We start from the raw sequence: 13,515 nt of genomic DNA, 5'->3' as shown, positions 1-13,515 counted from the left end.
AAAACAGCAGCAGTGGGAACAGCCACAGGTTTACAGCAGCAGCAGGAACAGCCACATGAATACAGCAGCAGCAGGAGCAGCCACAGGACTACTGCAGCAGCAGGAACAGCCACAGATATCCAGCAGCAGGAACAGCCACAGGAATACAGCAGCAGCATGACAGCCACAGGGATACAGCAGCAGCAGGAATAGCCACAGATAGGCAGCAGCAGCAGGAACAGCCACAGGAATACAACAGCATCATGGAGAGACACAGAAATAAAGCATCAGCAGGAACAGCTACAGGAATATAGCAGCAGCAGGAACAGCAACAGGAATGCAGCAGCAGGAACAGCCACAGATATGCCGCACTGGCAGCAGGAACAGCCACAGGAATACAGCAGCAGCAGGAACAGAAACACAAATACAGCAGCAGAAGGAACAGCCAAAGATATGTCACACCAGCAGCAGGAACAGCCACAGGAATATAGCAGCAGTAGCAGGAATAGCCACAGGAATACAGCACAGCAGGAACATCCACAGATATGCAGCAGCAGCAGGAATAGCCACAGAAATACAGCAGCAGCATAACAGCCACAGGAATACAGCAGCAACTGGAACTGCCAGAAGAATACAGCAGCAGCAGGAACAGCCACAGGAATAAAATAGCAGCAAGAACAGTCACAGGAGTACAGAAGCAGTGGGAACAGCCACAGGACTACAGCAGCAGCAGGAACAGCCACAGGAATGCAGCAGCAGTAGGAACAGCCACAGATATGCCGCAGCAGCAGCAGATAGAGCCACAGGAATACAGCAGCAGCACGAACAGCAACAGGAATGCAGCAGCAGCAAGAACAGCCATAGGAATACAGCAGCAGCAGGAACAGACACAGGAATGCAGCAGCAGCAGGAACAGCCACAGGAATACAGCAGAGCAGCAGGAACAGCTACAGGAATATAGCAGCAGCAGGAACAGCGACAGGAATCCCACAGCAGTAGGAACAGCCCAGGAATACAGCAGCAGCAGGAATAGCCACAGAAATACAGCAGCAGCATAACAGCCACAGGAATACAGCAGCAACTGGAACTGCCAGAAGAATACAGCAGCAGCTGGAACAGCCACATGAATAAAATAGCAGCAAGAACAGTCACAGGAGTACAGAAGCAGTGGGAACAGCCACAGGACTACAGCAGCAGCAGGAACAGCCACAGGAATGCGACAGCAGCAGCAGGAACAGTGAAAGGAATACAGCAGCAGCAGGAACAGGCACACGAAGACAGCAGCAGCAGGAACACCAACAGGAATACATTAGCAGGAACAGTGACAGGAATACAGCAGCAACAGGAATGGCCATAGGATTATAGCAGCAGCAGAAACAGCGACAAGAATATAGCTGGAGCAGGAACAGCCACAGGAAATCCCACAGCAGCAGGAACGGCTACATGAATATAGCAGAAGCAGGAACAGGCACAGGAAATCCCACAACAGCAGGGACAGCCACAGGGAATTCCACAGCAGCAGAAACAGCGACAGGAAATCCCACGAGAGCAGGAACAATTACATTCACAGCCAAATCCAGAAATTAGCACAACCACAGCAAAAGCACAGAGCTCAGCAGTAATGATCTACAGCTGAGACCAATCAGAAAGCAGAGCCTGGGCATATACTTAACTGGCAGCGGAGACATCATGATCACGAAGGTGCTTCTCCCTGGATGAGGCTCACCTATTGCACTTGGGATATGCTAACACCTGCAGCCCTCCCTCCTTAGGTCTTCCTTCCTCCCCCTGCATACAACTAAGCAGTGGAAACAGTCTTTACTCTTCCCCAGGCACCAACCACCGGCACAGTGGAAATCCTTCCTCTCGGGCTGTAGTGAAGTCCTCTACCCTTAGCTCTCCTCGAACTCCCACTCCTCGGCTCTTGAGGCCTTGCTAGGCTTTACAAGACCCAGTGCTACAGTGGGAGGATGTAATTGCAGCAGCAGCAGCATTGTTGGTAGCCGTCTTCTTGCTCCAGTGGAGGACAAGGAGGAAATCCCACAGCAGCAGGAACAACTGCAGGAGAACAGCAGCAGCAGGAATGGTGACAGAAATTTCACAGCAGCACGAACAGTCACAGGAATACAGCAACAGCAGGAAAAGCCACAGGAATACAGCAGCAGCTGGAACAGCCACAGGAATACAGCAGCAGCAGGAATAGCCACAGATAGGCAGCAGCAGGAGGAACAGCCACAGGAATACAACAGCATCATGGAGAGCCACAGAAATAAAGCAGCAGCAGGAACAGCTACAGGAATATAGCAGCAGCAGGAACAGCCACAGGAATACAGCAGCAGCAGGAACAGCCACAGAAATACAGCAGCAGCAGGAACAGCCACAGAAATACAGCAGCAGCGTTAGAAATAGCCGCAGGAATATAACAGCAGCAGGAATAGCGACAGGAAAACAGCAGCAGTGGGAACAGCCACAGGTTTACAGCAGCAGCAGAACAGCCACATGAATACAGCAGCAGCAGGAGCAGCCACAGGACTACTGCAGCAGCAGGAACAGCCACAGATATCCAGCAGCAGGAACAGCCACAGGAATACAGCAGCAGCATGACAGCCACAGGGATACAGCAGCAGCAGGAATAGCCACAGATAGGCAGCAGCAGCAGGAACAGCCACAGGAATACAACAGCATCATGGAGAGACACAGAAATAAAGCATCAGCAGGAACAGCTACAGGAATATAGCAGCAGCAGGAACAGCAACAGGAATGCAGCAGCAGGAACAGAGACAAGAATAGATCAGCAGCAGGAATAGCCTCAGGACATACCACAACAGTGGTGACAGCCACAGGAATCCCACTGCAGCACGAAAAGCCTCAGGAAAACAGCAGCAGCAGGAACAGTGACAGGAATACAGCAGCAGCAGCAACAGACACAGATATGCAGCAGCAGCAGGAACAGCTACAGGAACACAGCAGAAGCAGCAGGAATAGTCGTAGGAATAGAGCAGCAGCAGGAACAGCCACAGATATGCAGCAGCAGCAGGATCAGCCACAGAAACAAATACAGCAGCAGGAGGAACAGCCTAAGATATGTAGCACCAGCAGCAGGAACAGCCACAGGAATATAGCAGCAGTAGCAGGAACAGCCACAGGAATACAGCAGCAGCAGGAACAGCAACAGGAATACAGCAGCAGCATGAACAGCCACAGGAACACAGCAGCAGCAGGAATAGCCACAGATGTGCAGTAGCAGCAGGAACAGCCACAGAAATACAGCAGCAGCGTTAGAAATAGCCGCAGGAATATAACAGCAGCAGGAATTGCGACAGGAAAAAAGTAGCAGTGGGAACAGCCACAGGACTACAGCAGCAGCAGGAACAGCCACAGGAATACAGCAGCAGCAGGAACAGCCACAGGAATACAACAGCATCATGGAGAGCCACAGAAATAAAGCAGCAGCAGGAACAGCTACAGGAATATTGCAACAGCAGGAACAGCCACAGGAATACAGCAGCAGCAGGAACAGCCACAGGATTACAGCAGCAGGAGGAACAGCCAAGGGAATACAGCAACAGGTAGAAAGCCACAGGAATACAGCAGCAGCAGGAACAGCAACAGGAATGCAGCAGCAGGAACAGCCACAGATATGCCGCACTGGCAGCAGGAACAGCCACAGGAATACAGCAGCAGCAGGAACAGCAACACAAATACAGCAGCAGGAGGAACAGCCTAAGATATGTAGCACCAGCAGCAGGAACAGCCACAGGAATATAGCAGCAGTAGCAGGAACAGCCACAGGAATACAGCAGCAGCAGGAATATCCACAGATATGCAGCAGCAGCAGGAAAAGCCACAGGAATACAGCAGCAGCTGGAACAGCCACAGGAATACAGCAGCAGCAGGAATAGCCACAGATAGGCAGCAGCAGGAGGAACAGCCACAGGAATACAACAGCATCATGGAGAGCCACAGAAATAAAGCAGCAGCAGGAACAGCTACAGGAATATAGCAGCAGCAGGAACAGCCACAGGAATACAGCAGCAGCAGGAACAGCCACAGAAATACAGCAGCAGCAGGAACAGCCACAGAAATACAGCAGCAGCGTTAGAAATAGCCGCAGGAATATAACAGCAGCAGGAATAGCGACAGGAAAACAGCAGCAGTGGGAACAGCCACAGGTTTACAGCAGCAGCAGGAACAGCCACATGAATACAGCAGCAGCAGGAGCAGCCACAGGACTACTGCAGCAGCAGGAACAGCCACAGATATCCAGCAGCAGGAACAGCCACAGGAATACAGCAGCAGCATGACAGCCACAGGGATACAGCAGCAGCAGGAATAGCCACAGATAGGCAGCAGCAGCAGGAACAGCCACAGGAATACAACAGCATCATGGAGAGACACAGAAATAAAGCATCAGCAGGAACAGCTACAGGAATATAGCAGCAGCAGGAACAGCAACAGGAATGCAGCAGCAGGAACAGCCACAGATATGCCGCACTGGCAGCAGGAACAGCCACAGGAATACAGCAGCAGCAGGAACAGAAACACAAATACAGCAGCAGAAGGAACAGCCAAAGATATGTCACACCAGCAGCAGGAACAGCCACAGGAATATAGCAGCAGTAGCAGGAATAGCCACAGGAATACAGCACAGCAGGAACATCCACAGATATGCAGCAGCAGCAGGAATAGCCACAGAAATACAGCAGCAGCATAACAGCCACAGGAATACAGCAGCAACTGGAACTGCCAGAAGAATACAGCAGCAGCAGGAACAGCCACAGGAATAAAATAGCAGCAAGAACAGTCACAGGAGTACAGAAGCAGTGGGAACAGCCACAGGACTACAGCAGCAGCAGGAACAGCCACAGGAATGCAGCAGCAGTAGGAACAGCCACAGATATGCCGCAGCAGCAGCAGATAGAGCCACAGGAATACAGCAGCAGCACGAACAGCAACAGGAATGCAGCAGCAGCAAGAACAGCCATAGGAATACAGCAGCAGCAGGAACAGACACAGGAATGCAGCAGCAGCAGGAACAGCCACAGGAATACAGCAGAGCAGCAGGAACAGCTACAGGAATATAGCAGCAGCAGGAACAGCGACAGGAATCCCACAGCAGTAGGAACAGCCCAGGAATACAGCAGCAGCAGGAATAGCCACAGAAATACAGCAGCAGCATAACAGCCACAGGAATACAGCAGCAACTGGAACTGCCAGAAGAATACAGCAGCAGCTGGAACAGCCACATGAATAAAATAGCAGCAAGAACAGTCACAGGAGTACAGAAGCAGTGGGAACAGCCACAGGACTACAGCAGCAGCAGGAACAGCCACAGGAATGCGACAGCAGCAGCAGGAACAGTGAAAGGAATACAGCAGCAGCAGGAACAGGCACACGAAGACAGCAGCAGCAGGAACACCAACAGGAATACATTAGCAGGAACAGTGACAGGAATACAGCAGCAACAGGAATGGCCATAGGATTATAGCAGCAGCAGAAACAGCGACAAGAATATAGCTGGAGCAGGAACAGCCACAGGAAATCCCACAGCAGCAGGAACGGCTACATGAATATAGCAGAAGCAGGAACAGGCACAGGAAATCCCACAACAGCAGGGACAGCCACAGGGAATTCCACAGCAGCAGAAACAGCGACAGGAAATCCCACGAGAGCAGGAACAATTACATTCACAGCCAAATCCAGAAATTAGCACAACCACAGCAAAAGCACAGAGCTCAGCAGTAATGATCTACAGCTGAGACCAATCAGAAAGCAGAGCCTGGGCATATACTTAACTGGCAGCGGAGACATCATGATCACGAAGGTGCTTCTCCCTGGATGAGGCTCACCTATTGCACTTGGGATATGCTAACACCTGCAGCCCTCCCTCCTTAGGTCTTCCTTCCTCCCCCTGCATACAATTAAGCAGTGGAAACAGTCTTTACTCTTCCCCAGGCACCAACCACCGGCACAGTGGAAATCCTTCCCCTCGGGCTGTAGTGAAGTCCTCTACCCTTAGCTCTCCTCGAACTCCCACTCCTCGGCTCTTGAGGCCTTGCTAGGCTTTACAAGACCCAGTGCTACAGTGGGAGGATGTAATTGCAGCAGCAGCAGCATTGTTGGTAGCCGTCTTCTTGCTCCAGTGGAGGACAAGGAGGAAATCCCACAGCAGCAGGAACAACTGCAGGAGAACAGCAGCAGCAGGAATGGTGACAGAAATTTCACAGCAGCACGAACAGTCACAGGAATACAGCAACAGCAGGAAAAGCCACAGGAATACAGCAGCAGCTGGAACAGCCACAGGAATACAGCAGCAGCAGGAATAGCCACAGATAGGCAGCAGCAGGAGGAACAGCCACAGGAATACAACAGCATCATGGAGAGCCACAGAAATAAAGCAGCAGCAGGAACAGCTACAGGAATATAGCAGCAGCAGGAACAGCCACAGGAATACAGCAGCAGCAGGAACAGCCACAGAAATACAGCAGCAGCAGGAACAGCCACAGAAATACAGCAGCAGCGTTAGAAATAGCCGCAGGAATATAACAGCAGCAGGAATAGCGACAGGAAAACAGCAGCAGTGGGAACAGCCACAGGTTTACAGCAGCAGCAGGAACAGCCACATGAATACAGCAGCAGCAGGAGCAGCCACAGGACTACTGCAGCAGCAGGAACAGCCACAGATATCCAGCAGCAGGAACAGCCACAGGAATACAGCAGCAGCATGACAGCCACAGGGATACAGCAGCAGCAGGAATAGCCACAGATAGGCAGCAGCAGCAGGAACAGCCACAGGAATACAACAGCATCATGGAGAGACACAGAAATAAAGCATCAGCAGGAACAGCTACAGGAATATAGCAGCAGCAGGAACAGCAACAGGAATGCAGCAGCAGGAACAGAGACAAGAATAGATCAGCAGCAGGAATAGCCTCAGGACATACCACAACAGTGGTGACAGCCACAGGAATCCCACTGCAGCACGAAAAGCCTCAGGAAAACAGCAGCAGCAGGAACAGTGACAGGAATACAGCAGCAGCAGCAACAGACACAGATATGCAGCAGCAGCAGGAACAGCTACAGGAACACAGCAGAAGCAGCAGGAATAGTCGTAGGAATAGAGCAGCAGCAGGAACAGCCACAGATATGCAGCAGCAGCAGGATCAGCCACAGAAACAAATACAGCAGCAGGAGGAACAGCCTAAGATATGTAGCACCAGCAGCAGGAACAGCCACAGGAATATAGCAGCAGTAGCAGGAACAGCCACAGGAATACAGCAGCAGCAGGAACAGCAACAGGAATACAGCAGCAGCATGAACAGCCACAGGAACACAGCAGCAGCAGGAATAGCCACAGATGTGCAGTAGCAGCAGGAACAGCCACAGAAATACAGCAGCAGCGTTAGAAATAGCCGCAGGAATATAACAGCAGCAGGATTGCGACAGGAAAAAAGTAGCAGTGGGAACAGCCACAGGACTACAGCAGCAGCAGGAACAGCCACAGGAATACAGCAGCAGCAGGAGCAGCCACAGGAATACTGCAGCAGCAGGAACAGCCACAGATATCCAGCAGCAGGAACAGCCACAGGAATACAGCAGCAGCATGAACAGCCACAGGGATACAGCAGCAGCAGGAGTAGCGACAGATAGGCAGCAGCAGCAGGAACAGCCACAGGAATACAACAGCATCATGGAGAGCCACAGAAATAAAGCAGCAGCAGGAACAGCTACAGGAATATTGCAACAGCAGGAACAGCCACAGGAATACAGCAGCAGCAGGAACAGCCACAGGATTACAGCAGCAGGAGGAACAGCCAAGGGAATACAGCAACAGGTAGAAAGCCACAGGAATACAGCAGCAGCAGGAACAGCAACAGGAATGCAGCAGCAGGAACAGCCACAGATATGCCGCACTGGCAGCAGGAACAGCCACAGGAATACAGCAGCAGCAGGAACAGCAACACAAATACAGCAGCAGGAGGAACAGCCTAAGATATGTAGCACCAGCAGCAGGAACAGCCACAGGAATATAGCAGCAGTAGCAGGAACAACCACAGGAATACAGCAGCAGCAGGAATATCCACAGATATGCAGCAGCAGCAGGAAAAGCCACAGGAATACAGCAGCAGCTGGAACAGCCACAGGAATACAGCAGCAGCAGGAATAGCCACAGATAGGCAGCAGCAGGAGGAACAGCCACAGGAATACAACAGCATCATGGAGAGCCACAGAAATAAAGCAGCAGCAGGAACAGCTACAGGAATATAGCAGCAGCAGGAACAGCCACAGGAATACAGCAGCAGCAGGAACAGCCACAGAAATACAGCAGCAGCAGGAACAGCCACAGAAATACAGCAGCAGCGTTAGAAATAGCCGCAGGAATATAACAGCAGCAGGAATAGCGACAGGAAAACAGCAGCAGTGGGAACAGCCACAGGTTTACAGCAGCAGCAGGAACAGCCACATGAATACAGCAGCAGCAGGAGCAGCCACAGGACTACTGCAGCAGCAGGAACAGCCACAGATATCCAGCAGCAGGAACAGCCACAGGAATACAGCAGCAGCATGACAGCCACAGGGATACAGCAGCAGCAGGAATAGCCACAGATAGGCAGCAGCAGCAGGAACAGCCACAGGAATACAACAGCATCATGGAGAGACACAGAAATAAAGCATCAGCAGGAACAGCTACAGGAATATAGCAGCAGCAGGAACAGCAACAGGAATGCAGCAGCAGGAACAGCCACAGATATGCCGCACTGGCAGCAGGAACAGCCACAGGAATACAGCAGCAGCAGGAACAGAAACACAAATACAGCAGCAGAAGGAACAGCCAAAGATATGTCACACCAGCAGCAGGAACAGCCACAGGAATATAGCAGCAGTAGCAGGAATAGCCACAGGAATACAGCACAGCAGGAACATCCACAGATATGCAGCAGCAGCAGGAATAGCCACAGAAATACAGCAGCAGCATAACAGCCACAGGAACACAGCAGCAACTGGAACTGCCAGAAGAATACAGCAGCAGCAGGAACAGCCACAGGAATAAAATAGCAGCAAGAACAGTCACAGGAGTACAGAAGCAGTGGGAACAGCCACAGGACTACAGCAGCAGCAGGAACAGCCACAGGAATGCAGCAGCAGTAGGAACAGCCACAGATATGCCGCAGCAGCAGCAGATAGAGCCACAGGAATACAGCAGCAGCACGAACAGCAACAGGAATGCAGCAGCAGCAAGAACAGCCATAGGAATACAGCAGCAGCAGGAACAGACACAGGAATGCAGCAGCAGCAGGAACAGCCACAGGAATACAGCAGAGCAGCAGGAACAGCTACAGGAATATAGCAGCAGCAGGAACAGCGACAGGAATCCCACAGCAGTAGGAACAGCCCAGGAATACAGCAGCAGCAGGAATAGCCACAGAAATACAGCAGCAGCATAACAGCCACAGGAATACAGCAGCAACTGGAACTGCCAGAAGAATACAGCAGCAGCTGGAACAGCCACATGAATAAAATAGCAGCAAGAACAGTCACAGGAGTACAGAAGCAGTGGGAACAGCCACAGGACTACAGCAGCAGCAGGAACAGCCACAGGAATGCGACAGCAGCAGCAGGAACAGTGAAAGGAATACAGCAGCAGCAGGAACAGGCACACGAAGACAGCAGCAGCAGGAACACCAACAGGAATACATTAGCAGGAACAGTGACAGGAATACAGCAGCAACAGGAATGGCCATAGGATTATAGCAGCAGCAGAAACAGCGACAAGAATATAGCTGGAGCAGGAACAGCCACAGGAAATCCCACAGCAGCAGGAACGGCTACATGAATATAGCAGAAGCAGGAACAGGCACAGGAAATCCCACAACAGCAGGGACAGCCACAGGGAATTCCACAGCAGCAGAAACAGCGACAGGAAATCCCACGAGAGCAGGAACAATTACATTCACAGCCAAATCCAGAAATTAGCACAACCACAGCAAAAGCACAGAGCTCAGCAGTAATGATCTACAGCTGAGACCAATCAGAAAGCAGAGCCTGGGCATATACTTAACTGGCAGCGGAGACATCATGATCACGAAGGTGCTTCTCCCTGGATGAGGCTCACCTATTGCACTTGGGATATGCTAACACCTGCAGCCCTCCCTCCTTAGGTCTTCCTTCCTCCCCCTGCATACAACTAAGCAGTGGAAACAGTCTTTACTCTTCCCCAGGCACCAACCACCGGCACAGTGGAAATCCTTCCCCTCGGGCTGTAGTGAAGTCCTCTACCCTTAGCTCTCCTCGAACTCCCACTCCTCGGCTCTTGAGGCCTTGCTAGGCTTTACAAGACCCAGTGCTACAGTGGGAGGATGTAATTGCAGCAGCAGCAGCATTGTTGGTAGCCGTCTTCTTGCTCCAGTGGAGGACAAGGAGGAAATCCCACAGCAGCAGGAACAACTGCAGGAGAACAGAAGCAGCAGGAATGGTGACAGAAATTTCACAGCAGCACGAACAGTCACAGGAATACAGCAACAGCAGGAAGAGCCACAGATATGTAGCACCGGCAGCAGGAACATCCACAGGAAAACAGCAACAGCAGGAACAGCGACAGGAATACAGCATCAGCAGGAACAGCCAAAGATATGCAGCACCAGCAGCAGGAACAGACGCAGGAATACAGCAGCACATCAGGAACAGCGACAGGAATACAGCAGCAGCAGGAACAGCGACAGGAATACAGCAGCAGCACGAACAGCGACAGGAATGCAGCAGCAGCAGGAACAGACACAGGAATGCAGCAGCAGCAGGAACAGCCACAGGAATACAGGAGAGCAGCAGGAACAGCTACAGGAATATAGCAGCAGCAGGAACAGTGACAGGAATCCCACAGCAGTAGAAACAGCCACAGGAATACAGCAGCAGCAGGAACAGCCACAGGAATACAGCAGCAGCATAACAGCCACAGGAATAGAGCAGCAACTGGAACTGCAACAAAAATAGCGCAGCAGCAGGAACAGCCACAGGAATAAAGTAGTCGCAAGAGTACAGAAGCAGCGGGAACAGCCACAGGAATACAGCAGCAGCAGGAACAGCCACAGGAATGCGACAGCAGCAGCAGGAAAAGTGAAAGGGACACAGTAGCAGCAAGAACAGGTACATGAATACAGCAGCAGGAATAGGCACAGGAAATCGCACAACAACAAGAACAGCCACAGGAATACAGGAGCAGCAGGAACAGCCACAGGAATGCCACAGCAGCAGCCGGAGCTGTGAAAGGAATACAGCAGCAGCAGGAACAGGCACACGAATACAGCAGCAGGAATAGGCACAGGAAATCACACGACAACAAGAACAGCCACAGGAATGCAGCAGCAGCAGGGAGAGCCACAGGAATACAGCAGCAGCAGGAACAACAACAGGAATACAGCAGCAGGAACAGTGACAAGAATATAGCAGGAGCAGGAACAGCCACAGGAAATCCCACAACATTGGTGACAGCCACAGGAATCCCAGAGCAGCACAAACAGCCTCAGGAATACAGCAGCAGCAGGAACAGTGACAGGAATAGCCAAAGATATGCAGCACCAGCAGCAGGAACAGACACAGGAATGCAGCAGCAGCAGCAGGAACAGCCACAGGAATACAGCAGTAGCAGCAGGTACAGCCACAGGAATATAACTGCACCAAGAAAAGCCAAAGGAATACAACAGCAGCAGGAGCAGGCACAGGAATACAGCAGCAGCAGGAAAAGCCACAGGAATACAGCAGCAGGAATAGGCACAGGAAATCCCACATCAACAAGAACAGCCACAGGAATACATCAGCAGCAGGAACAGCCGTAGGATTACAACAGCAGCAGGAACAGCCAAGGGAATACAGCAGCAGCGTGAACATCAACAGGAATATAGCAGCAGCAGGAACAGCGACAGAAATCACACAGCTGCAGAAACAGCCACAGATAAGCAGCAGCAGCAGGAGCAGTCACAGGAATACCGCAGCAGCAGCAGAAATAGCGACTGGAATACAGCAGCAGCAGGAACAGCCACAGGAATACAGTAGCAGCAGGAGCAGCCACAGGAATAATGCAGCAGCAGGAACAGCCACAGATATGCAGCAGCAGAAACAGCCACAGGAATACAGCAGCAGCAGGAACAGCCACAGATCAGCAGCAGCAACAGGAACAGCCACAGGAATACAGCAGCAGCAGGAACAGCCACAGGAATACTGCAGCAGCAGGAACAGCCACAGATATCCAGCAGCAGGAACAGCCACAGGAATACAGCAGCAGCAGGAACAGCCACAGATCAGCAGCAGCAGCAGGAACAGGCACAGGAATACAGCAGCAGCAGGAATAGCCACAGATAAGCAGCAGCAGGAACAGCCACAGGAATGCAGTAGTAGTAGGAATAGCCACAGATTTGCAGCAGCAGCAGTCGGAACAGCCACAGGAATAGAGCAGCAGGAACAATTACCAGAATACAGCAGTACCAGGACCAGCCACAAATATGCAGCAGCAGCAGGAACAGCTACAGGAATACAGCAGAAGCAGCAGGAATAGTCACAGGTATACAGCAGCAGCAGGAACAGCCACAGATATGCAGCAGCAGCAGGAACAGCCACAGGAACACAACAGCAGCAGGGACAGCCACAGAAATACAGCAGCAGCAGGAACAGCCACAGGAATACAGCAGCAGCAGGAATAGCCACAGGAATACAGCAGCAGCAGGAACAGCCACAGAAATACAGCAGCAGCAGGAACAGCCACAGGAATACAGCAGCAGCAGGAACAACAACAGTAATACAGCAGCAGGAACAGTGACAAGAATATAGCAGGAGCAGGAAGAACATAGGAAATCCCACAACATTGGTGACAGCCACAGGAATCCCAGAGCAGCACAAACAGCCTCAGGAATACAGCAGCAGCAGGAACAGTGACAGGAATACTGCATCAGCAGGAACAGCCAAAGATATGCAGCACCAGTAGCAGGAACAGACACAGGAATGCAGCAGAAGCAGCAGGAACAGCAACAGGAATACAGAAGCAGCAGGAACAGCCAGAGGAATTTAACAGTAGCCAGAACAGCCACATATATGCAGCAGCAGCAAGAACAGCCACAGGAATACAGCAGAAGCAGCAGGAACAGTTACAGGTATACAGCAGTAGCAGGAATAGCCACAGATATACAGCAGCAGCAGTCAGAACAGCCACAGGAATATAGCAGCAGGAACAGTCACAGGAATACAGCAGTAGCAGGAACAGCCAAAGATATGCAGCACCAGTAGCAGGAACAGACACAGGAATGCAGCAGCAGCAGCAGGAACAGCAACAGGAATACAGAAGCAGCAGGAACAGTGACAGGAATACAGCAGCAGCAGGAACAGCCACAGGAATACAGCAGCAGGAGGAACTGCCTCAGGAATACAGAAGCAGCAGGAACAGCCACAGGAATTTAACAGTAGCCAGAACAGCCACATATATGCAGCAGCAGCAAGAACAGCTACAGGAATACTGCAGCAGCAAGAACAGCCACAGGAATACAGCAGCAG

At 51.6% G+C, this 13,515-nt stretch overlaps 3 non-coding genes across 3 annotated transcripts; all 3 read left to right on the top strand.

Annotated features, from left to right (window-relative positions):
* The first annotated feature begins 1,643 nt into the window (after positions 1-1,643).
* On the top strand, positions 1,644-1,809 carry LOC121285380. The gene has a single exon (XR_005944664.1). It is a non-coding gene; the product is annotated as a U1 spliceosomal RNA (small nuclear RNA).
* Positions 1,810-5,766: 3,957 nt separating this feature from the next.
* On the top strand, positions 5,767-5,932 carry LOC121285377. The gene has a single exon (XR_005944661.1). It is a non-coding gene; the product is annotated as a U1 spliceosomal RNA (small nuclear RNA).
* A 4,099-nt stretch (positions 5,933-10,031) lies between these two features.
* On the top strand, positions 10,032-10,197 carry LOC121285379. Its single transcript, XR_005944663.1, has one exon. It is a non-coding gene; the product is annotated as a U1 spliceosomal RNA (small nuclear RNA).
* Positions 10,198-13,515: the final 3,318 nt, after the last annotated feature.

The sequence above is a fragment of the Carcharodon carcharias genome, chromosome 12 (assembly GCF_017639515.1).
Source record: "Carcharodon carcharias isolate sCarCar2 chromosome 12, sCarCar2.pri, whole genome shotgun sequence".
Classification (NCBI taxonomy): Eukaryota; Metazoa; Chordata; class Chondrichthyes; order Lamniformes; family Lamnidae; genus Carcharodon; species Carcharodon carcharias.
This window is presented reverse-complemented; position numbering and strand designations above follow the sequence as displayed.